General features: G+C 49.9%; 1 long non-coding RNA gene across 1 annotated transcript in view; it reads left to right on the forward strand.

The window, feature by feature from the left end:
* LOC146822460 (uncharacterized) overlaps positions 1-12512 on the forward strand; it is a 76190-nt gene that overhangs the window by 62614 nt on the left and 1064 nt on the right. The window lies entirely within an intron of this gene.

The following is a 12512-nucleotide window of genomic DNA, read 5'->3' on the forward strand; positions in this document are numbered from 1 at the left end:
TGGGAAAGAAAAGTTCCGTGGAATGCTGACGCAGGGGATATTCACAAGGTGAGGAATCCACAGGCAGATACTGTATCCACCAGAAAAAGCGTTACCGAAGGTAAGTAACTTGTTCTTTATTCTGTATGTTTTATATTCCATTTATTATTTTTCTTTAGTTTTATAGTCTGTTTATTTATGCTTATAGGCAATTTTGTATTAGTTGTTTTAGGGTATTACCCAACTCAAATGTTTCTGTGAGGAAGGGAGATGTTGTAGTATCTATGTTGGCAAAGGTTATGACATACTCAAGGTTCTGTCATTACCTTGGGGATGGAATGTGCATCTTTGGAAGGGTAGAGCATTATGACTGTTATTCCCTGGAAGCTGTCTAGATGAGTAGTAATAAATACGACGTTCCTGCATCTAATCTGTGTTGTGGGTCACTTCAGTTATGTTATGTTATTTATGCTTATAGAGCGCTCGATTACTCTAGGTTGTCCTGGCGCTGAGCACTGATTACCTGAGGAGCATAGGCCTAAAAATGGGAAAAGAACCATGTGTTCAAGCCTTTCCGAAAGGAGATGAGATCTGGAGCATTTCTCAGTCGGAAAGGCAGTTCATTCCAAGCTTTAGATGCAAAATACACAAAGCTTCTGCCTCCCCGGTTTGTTTTCTTAAAAGAGGGTGTTTTCACTTGTTTGGAGCCTGTGGACATTAAAGTTCTGTTTGGGATATACCATGAAAACTTGGATTTAAGGAACTCTGGACCTGTTCCATTCACAGCTTTAAAAACCATACAAAGTGCCTTGAAGCGAGATCTCAGAGGGATTGGAAGCCAATGCAATTTCTTAAGTTCTCCCTTAACTGAGACGAACCTAGGTGTCCCGGTCAGCAGTCTAGCCGCCGCATTCTGCGCCACCTGCAACCTGTTCAGATGTTGTTTTTGAACATTAAGATATAAACTGTTGCAGTAGTCGAGACGCGACATTATAATGATTTTCTTAATTATTCTGAGAACCATGAAGCATGCGGATGTCACCATGCTCACATGGTCCCCCATGGTGAGTTTATTATCTACCACAATACCTAGATTCTTGGCTTTTCTAGATGGTACAGGACAGAGACCCAGATCCTCAGGCCACCACTCTGGTGTCTACACCCGTGGATTGTTGCCAAATCTCAAAACCTCAGTCTTAGCTGAGTTAAGCTTTAGACAGTTGGCAGACATCCACGTTGAGATGGATCCCATACAATCTTGGAAGCGCAAGGATCCGCAAGGATCCTCACTCTCCCCCATTTGTTCAACCTTTACCTTCTCCCCTTGATTCAGTCCCTAAAGGAAAGGAACATGACTATTTTTAATTACGCCTTCGACATACAACTGATGTTTACCGTCGACAATTCACCAAAATCAGTCACCGAATTTCAGGCCACCACGTTGCACATCCGCCACTGGATGGACCGTAATCACTTAAAGCTCAATCCAGGCAAGACGGAGTTTGTCCTGACAGGGGGTAGCCACAAGTTCTGGGGTCCACACTATTGGCCGATGGAGCTTGGACCTCTTCCCATCCCCTCTTCCTCTGCCAAAACCCTTGGTGTCACCTTAAACAATGATCTCTTATATCTCGACATGCTTCTTTCAGCTGCGAAAAATCAGGAAGATCAGCCGATTACTCATGCAGGAAGCTCTGACACACGTCGTAATAGCCACGGTGTTGTCGCACTTGGACTATGTGAACTCAGTCTACCTTGGCATGCCATTCTTCCTCGCTAAGCGGCTGCAGATAGTCCAGAACCAAGCAGCCAGACTGATCCTCCGGCAACCTAGATGGCAAGCTGCATCCCCTCTCTTAAGGAAACTACATTGGCTTCCCATTCCTCAACGCTGCGCATTTAAAACCGGTTGCCTGATTTTGAATAGGTTAAAGACAACCTTTATTGAAAGCCATCCTAGTGGTAGCTATGGAGAGCAGCCTTCGGGCTAAGTCTTGAAGGAATGTAAAGCAGCTTGTTTTACCAGATTGTAACCTCCTGAATGACTAAATGAAAGGAGAACCACCCAAGTGTTATTATAAAAATATGTATTTATTACTAAACACTCTCTAATAATCTCCATCTCAATATTAAGTCACTAGAACGACAGTAAATAGCACAATACACAGTGGGCTCCAGGTGGAGACCAAACCATATACTAAAAGTGGTATAACAACCACGACTTGACTAAACCTAGTGCCTAAAGCACGTAGAATCGCTGGGACCCCAAGGAACCACCCAAGGTAGTGACACAGGGTACCCACGGGGGACGTGTGCAGTGTAAGAACACAGCCGCGAACTCCGTAAAACTCTATGGGAAAGTAACGGTTGGAATTTGAAAGTTTAAGGACACTTAGGACAGGACTTTGAGCAAACTCTTTTAAACATAGAAGGTTCTAAGGCCAGCATCCATGTGAGCACCGGAGTTCTCGTGTTACCTAATGCAGGGGAGCAGGGGGCATAGGTGTCAAATGGTCTCGAATCTTTGTCGTTTTCAATGGCGTGATGCTGCAAAGTGCTGCTGTCGTGAAGAGGAAAAGTGTCCGGTGTGATCCAAGCCTGGATCACAGCTGAGAAGAACCTGAAAGCAGAGGGTACAGAGTCTGGGTCACTTGCCAGTGACCAGGAGCACGACAGGCGAGAAGAGGTGAAGCTTGACTCTGCAGCCACGGGGACCAGGAGACGTCAAGGATGACCAAAGTCTGCAGGTGAGCTGTCCCACGAAGGATGTCGAGTGCAGGGGGGTCAGTGTCCGGATTGAACACCAACCACTGCAACCCACGCGGTTAGAGAAAAGATGCTTCGGTGAGGACCAGGAAGGTCCTGGGGACTCCCCAAGCGATGGAGAGTCAGGTCATGTCTGGAGCAACCAGGAAAGACCACTGAAAGTTGAAGTTACCTTTACAGGGTCCCACAGGGCAACGGACCAGGGATCGCGAAGGGACCTCGAGAGGAATCACAAAATACCAGCCCACGGAAAACTCTTGGAGTGTAGGCTGGTCATTTTCAGTGAAATCACTGCTCGGGGTCTGGACTACAAGTAGTCCACAGCACAGCTTCATGGGTCACCGGAAAGCAGATGCTTCTGCAAATGGACATGGTGCCCAGGTGTTCGGGTTGCACAGTCCCCACGAGAGATATGGGTCTCAGGTTTGCTGAGCACACTAGTCTACCTCGGGACACTTGGAAACCCACCTCCTGTATTGCAAAAGTCTTCGGAGTCCTCAGGAGCTTCAGAGATGCAAACCGGTCAGATGCGTCTTTGGTGCCTGCTTAGCAGGGGAGTAACTCTTTTATTCCAAGGGAGATTCTTCAGTCATCTAGCTCAGTGTAGATCATCAAAGTACTTGGTTTCTATAGCAGAGTTTCTTCCAGGTAAACCTAAAGTCCTGTAGTCAGGGGTTCCTACTTTATAGCCAAGGAAGGGGTGGAACAAACTCTGGGGACCCATGTATGGGAGAGTCAGGACATAGGGGTGGCTACACCCATGTCCTTTGTCCAGTTTCGCGCCAGAGCTGGACCAAATGGCTCCTGGAACCGGTTTGGGCTGGACTATGCACAGGACACCAAATGAGCCCCCAGTGCAGACATCAAAGCACTCTCAGAGTGCACCCACCCACTGTACATATAAACCCATTAGTCGCCCCTATGGCAGGCCTTATCAATCATGAAGGCAGGGTGCTGGGTTTTATGTGAGATGGTGCCCATGCATGAGCAGAGCCTCTCTGCAGCCTTCGGAATCTATTCTCCAGGGTTGTTCTGTGATGCAGCCGTACCATATACTCTTAAGTGCATTATAACCTAGCGATAAATGCTAACTTTAAAACGGCTGCACAGAAACATGTTGTGTTTGGTGTCAAACAACTTGGAATCATACCTCCACACCAGTAACTGGTGTGGAAGGTATGATTCTATCCTCCTAGAGGGAGAAATATGACAACACCGAAACACCCGGTACCAGCTTTACAGAACCCTGGCATCACAAGATGGATGCTGCCAGCCACAGACACTAGTCTGCCCTCCTGCTGCTGGACAAAACTCTGGCAGGCGAGGCTGAACAATAGGTTTCCTGTCACAGTGAGGTGTAACCACCTCCCACACAGGCTTTAGTGTATTGGGGCTGGTTGGGTGTACTCTTAGAGTACCAGAAAGTCTGCACTGGGGGCATATTTGGTGTCCCTGTGCATAGTCCAGCTCAAACTGGTTCAGGGCCCATTTGCTCCTGCTCTGGCGCAAAACTGGACAAAGGGACATGGGTGTAGCCACCCCTCTGACCTGCCCCTCCCATAGTAGGGACTCCTGAATCTGTCCTACCCCTTCCCGTGGGTATAAAATGGATTACCTGGCTACAGTACTTTGGATTTTACCTGGACAAGATTCTGCTACAGAAGATACCAAGTACTTCGTCTGTCTGCACAACGCTGGACGACTGAATAATCACCCTTGGAGTAAATGAGTTACACCCCTGCTGAAGCAGGCACCTTAAGTGCATATGACCGGCTTGCATCTCCCGAGCTCCTGAAGACTCCGAAGATTTCTGCAACACAGGAGGTGGGCCTCTGAAGGTCTCTGGGTTGATCTGTCCTTTCAGTGAAGCTGAGGCCAGTATCCCTCGTGGGGACCGCGTGACCCGAACCCCTGTGCACCGCGTTCTTTTGCAACTGCACATACACACCAGCATTTCCAGAAGTTGTGCATTGGACTCTGTGTAGTCCTGACCCCGAGCAATATTTCCACCGAAGATCTCCAGCCTCCTCGCACCGTGTGCTCCAGGCTGGTACTTCGTAATCCTGCCTGAGGTCTCCTCGTGATCCCTGGTCCGTTGGCCTGTGGGTTCTGGCAAGGGTCACCTTGTTTGTTCTTGGGCTTACCTGGTTGCTCCAGATGTGCCCTGACTTTCCATTGCTTGGAGAGTCTCCTGGACCTTGCTGGTCCACACCGTAATCTGTTTTCTCTTTCTTCATGGGTTGCATTTGCCAAGGCTTGTTGGTGCCCCAGCTGGACACGACCCCGCAGCACTCGACATCCTTCGTGGGACAGCTCACCGCCGGATTCTGGCCATCCTCGACGTCTCCTGGCCCTCGAGGCTGAAGAGTCAAGCAGCACCTCATCTCACCTGAAGCACCCGACATCGGTGGGCATTCGCCTACAGAGCCCCTTGTCACGTGAAGAGACCCAGACACTGTCCCTTCTGCTTTCAGGTTCCTCTCACCTCGAATCCATGTTGGGCTTCCACCGGACACTTTCCACTTGCACGGCAGCAGTACTTCTTCTCAGCACGCCATTGAAAACGACTGAGGTTTCCGACTCCAATTGACCCCTATCCACCCGTCTCCTCTGGGATAGGTAACTCCGGTACCTTGGTATCCACGGGTGGGTTGGCCTTAGAACCTCTTAAGTTCCAAGGATCTTGCTTGAAGTCCTCTCCGAAGTGTCCTTAAACTGTACAACTTTAACTGCGAGTTTCCCATTGAGTTGTACGGAGCCCACGCTCATGTTCACACACTGCACCCGTCCTCCTTGGGGTTCCAATCTACTCACCTGGAGGGTTTCCTTGGGGTCCCAGCGAGTCTACGTGCTCTAGGCACTTTGTCTATTGAAGTCGTGACTGTTATACCATTCTTTTAGTATATGGTTTGGTCTCCCCCCGGAGCCCGCTGTGTATTGTTCTACCTCCAACTGTTCTATTGAAACTTATTGAGTGCTTTGTGTTCTATTCGCGTGTAGAGAATAGTAGAGTGTTTTAGAAATAAATACATATTATACAAACACTTTGTGGTTCTCCTTTCATTTGATCATTCAGGAGGTGATATTCTGGTAAAACAAGCTGCTTTACATTCCTTTAAGATTAAGCCTGAAGGCTGCTCTCCATAGCTACCACTAGGATAGCTTTCAATAAAGGTTATCTTTGATCTCATACATCATAAGGGTTGTTTGGACTGGTACAAGGTGTCTACTTTATTTAGTGGACAGCATATACCAGGCCAACTTCTCACAGAAGTTACCTCTCAAACCCCCTAAACAGGACATAGTGGACTATGTACTTGGTCTCCGCTCCATGATGGCTGAGTCCATGAAGAAGGCATCAAAAAACCTTGAGGCTAGCCAGGAATTACAAAATGCCTGACTTGACCAAACGGCTGTTTTGACTGTGTATCAGCCAGGACAGAAGGTATGGGTGATGGAGTCTGTGGCCCCAGCAGCTCTCCAAGACAAGTGGATTGGACCCCATACCATACTTGAGCAGAAGGGAGAGGTTACCTACCTGGTGGACCTTGGTACTCCCAGGAACCCCCATAGGGTGCTCCATGTGAACAGACTCAAACCATATGTGGACGGGGCAGACATGGGCTTGCTCATGGCTACTGATGAGGGACAGGAGGTAGAGAGTGACCCACTCTCTGAACTGCTCTCACAGAACCCTAATGATGGCTCAGTGGATGGTGTAGCCTTGGCAGGCAGCCTCACTGCCCAGCAGCAAACTGACTGCAGAGACCTGCTCAGCCAGTTTAGACATATGTTTTCTCTGACTCCAAGTCAGACCACCTGGTGCACTCATGAAGTGGACACTGGGGACAGTCTACCTGTGAAGAATAAGTTCTACAGGCAACCTGACCATGTCAGGGACTGTATAAGGACAGAAGTCCAAAAGATGTTGGATCTGGGTGTGATTGAACCCTCAGTTAGCCCATGGGCTAGCCCAGTAGTCCTGGTACCTAAACCTCACACCAGTGGTGGGAAAAGAGAGATGAGGTTTTGTGTAGACTACAGGGGTCTCAATGCAGTCACTAGGACTGATGCCCATCCCATCCCCAGGGCAGATGAACTAATAGATACTTTGGGCTCAGCCAAGTTTCTAAGCACATTTGACCTGACAGCTGGCAGATCAGTCTAGCTGATGATGCAAAGCCAAAAACGGCATTTTCTACCCCTAGTGGGCACTATCAATTTGTGGTAATGCCATTTGGTTTGAAGAATGCACCTGCCACTTTCCAAAGGTTGGTGAAACAAGTCCTTACAGGCCTGGAAGACTTTAGTTTAGCATATCTAGATGATATTGCTGTCTTCTTTAGCTCCACCTGGGAGGATCACCTGGTCCACCTGAGGAATGTTTTGGAGGCCCTGCAAAAAGCAGGCCTAACTATCAAGGCTACTAAGTGCCAGATAGGGCAGAGTCAGGTTGTGTACCTGGGCCACCTTGTAGGTGGAGGCCAGGTTCAACCATTGCAGAGCAAAATCCAGACCATAATGGACTGGGTTGCTCCAACTACCCAGACTCAGGTGAGCCTTCTTAGACCTGACTGGGTACTATAGGAGATTTGTCAAAGGGTATGGATCAATAGTGACACCCTTGAATGACTTAACTTCTAAGAAGATGCCCACAAAGGTTCAGTGGACAGCTAGCTGTCAAAAGGCATTTGATGACCTGAAGCAGGCTATGTGCACTGCTCCCATTCTGCAGAGTCCTGACTACTCCAAAAAGTTCAGTGTCCAGACAGATGCATCTGAATTAGGGATAGGGGCTGTACTGTCACAACTGAATGATGAAGGTCAGGATCAGCCAGTAGCTTTCATAAGCAGAAGGCTGACCCCTAGAGAGAAAAGTTGGTCAGCCATTGAGAGGGAGGCCTTTGCTGTGGTTTGGGCTCTGAAGAGGTTGAGGCCATACTTGTTTGGTACTCACTTCCTTGTTCAGACAGACCATAAGCCCCTCTTATGGCTAAAACAAATGAAGGGTGAAAACCCCAAAACTGCGTAGGTGGTCCATTTCCCTACAGGGGGTGGACTTTACAGTGGAACATAGACCTGGGAGTAACCATGCCAATGCAGATGGACTCTCTAGGTATTTCCACTTAGAACATGAAGACTCAACTGGTCAAGGTTAGTTTAATGTCCCTGCGTTTGGGGGGGGGGGGGTGGTTGTGTAGGAGAGTAGGATCTGCTTAACATGGGTACCCCCACTTTTTGCTGGTGTCTCACTGTTTTTCGACCTTAGGCTGGCTGTGGCCCTGCTAATCAGGACCCCAGCCTAGCTGCTTCCTCTCTAAAATGGTTTCCACGTACATTAGGTACATAACTAATTGGATTCTGGAGTGCCTTATACGCCCCTAGTATATGGTATACTATGTACCTACGGCATAGGTACCTCAGAGGCCTACCAGGGGCTGAAGCATGTATTATGCCACCCCTGGGAAGCACTCCAAAATGGCACCACAGGTCTGCTACTGCAGCCTGGGTAAGGGTGTGCTAGCACCCCTTACAGTGGTATAGGCTACCTATATCCACATATATATGCAGACACATATAAATCTATAAGTCACTCCTATGGCAGGCCTTGACAATCCTGAAGGCAGAGTGCTTGGTTTTGTGTGAGAGAGTGCCCAAGCATGAGCTGAGCCCCTCTGCAGCTTTCGGAAATACTTCCTTATGGCTGTTCTGTGATACAGCCATACCATATACTCTTAAGTGCATTATAAACTCGCGGTAAATGCTATCTTTGGAATGGCTGCATCAAAACATGTCGTGTTTGGTGTCAAACATCTTGGAATACAACCCCCCCCGCCAGTTCTGGTGGCAGGGGTAGCATTCCACCCTTCTAGAGGGAGAGACATGTTCACATTGGTCAAACCCGGTAGGACTTTCCTGAGCCCTGGCATCACAAAATGGATGCCTCTGCCACACACACGGGTCTGGCCTCCTGCTGCTGACCGAAACTCCGGCAGTGAAGGCCTGGACTATAGGTTTCCTGTCGAAGGGAGGTGTAAACACCTCCCCAGACAGGCAGATGTGTATTGGGGCTGGGTGGGAGCACTCTCTGGTGCTTTGAAGTCCTGCACTGGGGCACATTTGGTGTCCCTGTGCATAGTCCAGTTGCAACCGGTTGCAGGGGCTACCTGCCCCTGCTCTGGCGCGAAACTGGACAAAGGAAATGGGTGTAACCGCCCCTCTTTCCAAACCCTCCCATAGGTGGGTCCCTAGAGTATGTCCCGCCCACAAACCTAGTATAAGTATGGGAACCCAGTCCTTGAGACTTTAGATTACCCTGGACGAAACTCTGCAACATATATCCTGGACCTTCGACTTTCCATTTCGACTAGAAGATGGAAGAAATCTCCCTTGGGGTCAAGGAGTGACTCCCCTGCTTGGCAGGCACCAAAGAAGCAACTGACCGGTCTGCATCGCTGAAGCTCCCGCTGGATGCCGAAGACTTTGCATCACCAGAAGTGGACTTCCCCAAGGCTACCCTGAGTCCACAGCAAAGCTGAGGCCCGTGGCTATCGTGGGTGATGTGGAACCGTGACCCCTGGACACCGTGAACTTTTGCAGCAACACTATTTTCTGGGACTTCCTCGAAGTTGTGCTTTGGGCTCTGAGTAGCCCCAGCCTTGAGCACCTCCTGCTCCGAAGATTGCTGGCCTCCACTCCACGAGTGACCCGTGGGCCAGTTTCAAGTGCGACTGCTTGAGGCCCCTTCGCGATCGCTAGCCCATTGGCTAGTAGGTCCCCACACAGGCAACTCCTCTTCTACTTGGGCTTTCCTGTTTACGCCAGACATGCCCTGACTTACCCTCGCTGGGTGAGTCCCTATGACCTTGCTGGTCTGCACCGCAGTCCTTTCTCTGAATTCCAGTGACTTGCCGTTGCCAAGGCTTGTTGGGTCCAATCTGGTCACCGACACCATAGCACTCGACAGACTTCGTGAGACAGCTCGAATCCGGCTCGTGGACTTAGTTGGCGCCTCCTGGACCTTGTGGCTGAAGAGTCAAGACACCCGTAAACTCACCTGAAGCACCCAACATCTGTGGGCATTCATAGGGGAAGTCAGAGCACATCCGGGGCAACCAGGGAAGCCCAAACAAAAGAGGAGTGGCCTTTGTGCGGACCCTCTAGCCAACGGGCTAGAGATCGCGAAGGAGCCTCTAGCGGTCGCACTGGAACCCGGCCCACGGGTCACTCGTGGAGTGGAGGTCAGATCTTCGGTGCAGTCAGTGCTCAAGGCTGGGGCTACTCGGAGCCCAAAGCAGAACTTCAGGAATACACAAGAAGTCGATATGCCAGCAATAGTACGCGGTGCCCAAGGAGTCATGGTTCCCCGTCATCCGAGATAGCCACGGGCCTCAGCTTTGCTGTGGACTCAGGGTAGCCTTGGGAAAGTCAGGAAATCCACCTCTGGTGATGCAGAGACTTCAGCGTCCAATGGGAGCTTCGGAATTGCAGACCGGTCAGTTGCTTCTTTGGTGCCTGCCAAGCAGGGGAGTCACTCCTTGACTCCAAGGGAGATTTCTTCAGTCTTCTAGTCAGGATAGAACGTCGAAGGTCCAGGATATATGTTGCAGAGTTCGCCCCGGGTAATCTAAAGTCGCAAGGACTGGGTTCCCATACTTATACAAAGTTTGGTGGTTGGACATACTCTAGGGACCCACCTATGGGAGGGTTTGGAAAGCGGGGTGGGTACACCCATTTCCTTTGTCCTGTTTCGCACCAGAGCAGGGGCAGGTTGCCCCTGCAACCGGTTTGAACTGGACGATGCACAGGGACACCAAGTGTGCCCCCAATGCAGGACTTCAGAGCACCAGAGAGTGCTCCCGCCCAGCCCCAATACACATCTGCCTGTCTGGGGAGGTGGTTACACCTCCCTGGGACCGGAAACCTATTGTCCAGGCCTCCACTGCCAGAGTTTCGGTCAGAAGCAGGAAGCCAGACCCGTGTCTGTGGCAGAGGCATCCATTTTGTGATGCCAGGGCTGTAGAAAGTCCTACCGGCTTAGACCAATGTGAACATGTCTCTCCCTCTAGAAGGGTGGAATGCTACCCCCGCCGGCAGAACTAGTGGGGGGTTGTAGTATTCCAAAGCGTTTGACACCAAACACGACATCTTTCCGTGAAGCCATCCCAAAGTTAGCATTTACCGCGAGGTTATAATGCACTTAAGAGTATATGGTCAGGCTGCACCACAAACAGCATCAGATGAGGTTCTCCAAACGCTGCAGAGGGGCTCTGCTCATGCAGGGGCACCCTCTTACATAAAAAACAAGCACTCTGCCTTCAGGATGGTTAAGGCCTGCCATAGGAGTGACTTATAGGTTTTATATGTCTGTGCAATGGTAGTGATATAGGTAGCCTATACCACAGTAAGGGGGCAAGCACACCCTTACCCAGGCTGCAGTAGCAGACCCGTGGTGCCATTTTGGAGTGTTACATGCTTCAGCCCCTGGTAGGCCTCTGAGGTACCTATGCCCTAGGTACATAGTATACCATATACTAGGGGCTTATAAGGCACTCCAGAATCCAATTAGTTATGTACCTAATGTACATGGAAACCATTTTAGAGAGGAAGCAGCTAGGCTGGGGTCCTGATTAGCAGGGCCACAGCCAGACTAAGGTCGAAAAACCGTGAAACATCAGCAAAATGTGGGGGTACCCATGTGAAGCAGATCCTACTCTCCTACACCCTTGTCAGTCCCTAGTTTATGTTACACATGTACCAAGGGCCTAGGTACCCCAGAGACCTCCCATGGGCTGCAGCATGTATTATGCCACCCATGTAAGGCCATTTAAAATAACAACACAGGTTTGCAATCACAACCTGTGTAAGCTTGTGCTTTCACCACTTACTCAGATATAGTATCCCTAGATCTGTATTTAAATCACTACACTGGCGTGAAACTGGACAAAGGGACATGGGTGTAGCCACCCCTCTGTCCTGCCCCTCCCATAGAAGGGACCCCTGAATCTTTCATACCCTCGCAAGTGGGTATAAAAGGCCTTGTCTGATTTAGGCTCTTTGGATTTTACCTGGATAAGATTCTACTAAGAAGACTCCATGTACTTAGATGCTCTGGAGTTACTCCCCTGCAGATGCAGTCACCTAAGCACATCTGACCTGCTTGCATCTCCCAAGCTCCTGAGGACTCCAATGATTTTAGCAACACAGGAGGTGGGTTTCCGAAGGTCCCTGAGGTCGATCTGCCCTCTCAGCAGTTCTGAGGCCAGTATCCCTCATGGGGACTGCGTGACCCGAACCCCTGTGCACCACGTACATTTACAGTTGCACATGCTTGTTGGCAATTCCTGAGCTTGTGCATTGGACTCCATGTATTCCAGACCCTGAGCAGTATTTCCACTTAAGATCTCCGGCCTCCTCTCACCGAGTGCTCCGTGGGCTGGTACTTCGCAACCTTGCTCGAGGTCTCCTCGCGATCCCTGGTCTGTTAGCCTATGTGTTCTGGCGAGGGTCACATTGTTTGTTCTTGGGATTACCTGGTTGCTCCAGATGTGCCTTGACTCTCCATTGCTTGGGGAGTCCCCTGGACCTTGCTGGTCTACACTGTAACCTGTTTGTCCTTCCTGCATGGGTTGCATTTGCCAAGGCTTGTTGGTGCTCCAGCCAGACATCGACCCCTCAGCACTCGACATCCTTCGTGGGTCAGCTCACCTCCGGTCTCAGGTCATCCTTGATGTCTCCTGGTCCTCGTGGCTGCAGAATCAAGCAAA

This window comes from Triturus cristatus, chromosome 6 (assembly GCF_964204655.1).
Source record: "Triturus cristatus chromosome 6, aTriCri1.1, whole genome shotgun sequence".
Taxonomy (NCBI): Eukaryota; Metazoa; Chordata; class Amphibia; order Caudata; family Salamandridae; genus Triturus; species Triturus cristatus.